Raw genomic sequence first — 1,149 nt, forward strand, 5'->3', positions numbered from 1 at the left:
TGTGCACTTGCCCACATGCCCCTAAAGTTTCCTCTATTTTCAAAGCGAAGCATTTCTTATAGAACTTCGGTGAATTTGCGAGTATCTATCTATATATCTATCTATCTATCTATCTATCTATCTATCTATCTATCTATCTATCTATCTATCTATCTATCTATCTATCTATCTATCTATCTATCTATCTATCTATCTAGCCACCCAGGACTTTTGGCTCTCCTGGCCGTTTCGAGAATGATATCAATACTAAGCTTGGTATGCCATAACATGACTGTATGAGGAACATATTTGACTAGTCATAACCTGAAAATCATGAAATGTGTGTCATGAATGGCATGTTTTACATTCCATGGTTCTGCAGCTTTTGTGGTGATTTCGTTCACGCGGCATGTTGCAAAACTCAAATGGTATAGCATGATTGCATGGCAAACGCAAGTGGCAGACCCTGACACAAAAATCATGACATGCGTGTCACGTAACAACATGACTACATGCCATGCTCATGATGTGCTCGCGGCCGTTTCACTAGCATCACAAATACCAAGTTTGGTATTACGGTACGTGAATAGATGACGAAGGTATGTGACTGGTGCAAACATGGTAATCATGAGATGCGTGTAATGTACCAACATGACTACATGATACGCTCATGATGCGCTCGCGGCCGTTTCGCTAGCTTCACATATGCCGAATTTGGTAATACGAGACGCCAATGAATGACAAAGGTATGTGACTAGTGCAAAAACTATATTCATGAGATGCGTGTCATGTGAGAACATGACTACATGCCACAGTCAAGGCATCAATACATTTCAACGTGACGCGGTGCGCGAGCCCGCCGGCGTTCATTTCATCTCGTGGGTCCTGCCATATATTCGCAGGGGCGCGCCCCTCTGCGTTGCTTAGACGCATGCGCATTTCAGTGCGTCCGGCGTCCCTCTGTCAAGAATAGAGGGAGTCGCAGTGTTGTCTGGGTAACGCATCGGCGCAAAATGCAGCATGTCGCATTTCGCGCCAATTGCCGTCGGGCCGTGCTGACGGGCGCTGCTCGCGCCTGGCGTCAGACCATAGAGTGCTTGCGTTTTGCTAACGTAGCGTCGCTGTGCCCAGCGTACGCGCGCATCAACGCTACATAGGAGTATATTTGGC

This window comes from Rhipicephalus microplus, chromosome 4 (assembly GCF_043290135.1).
Source record: "Rhipicephalus microplus isolate Deutch F79 chromosome 4, USDA_Rmic, whole genome shotgun sequence".
NCBI classification, from domain to species: Eukaryota; Metazoa; Arthropoda; class Arachnida; order Ixodida; family Ixodidae; genus Rhipicephalus; species Rhipicephalus microplus.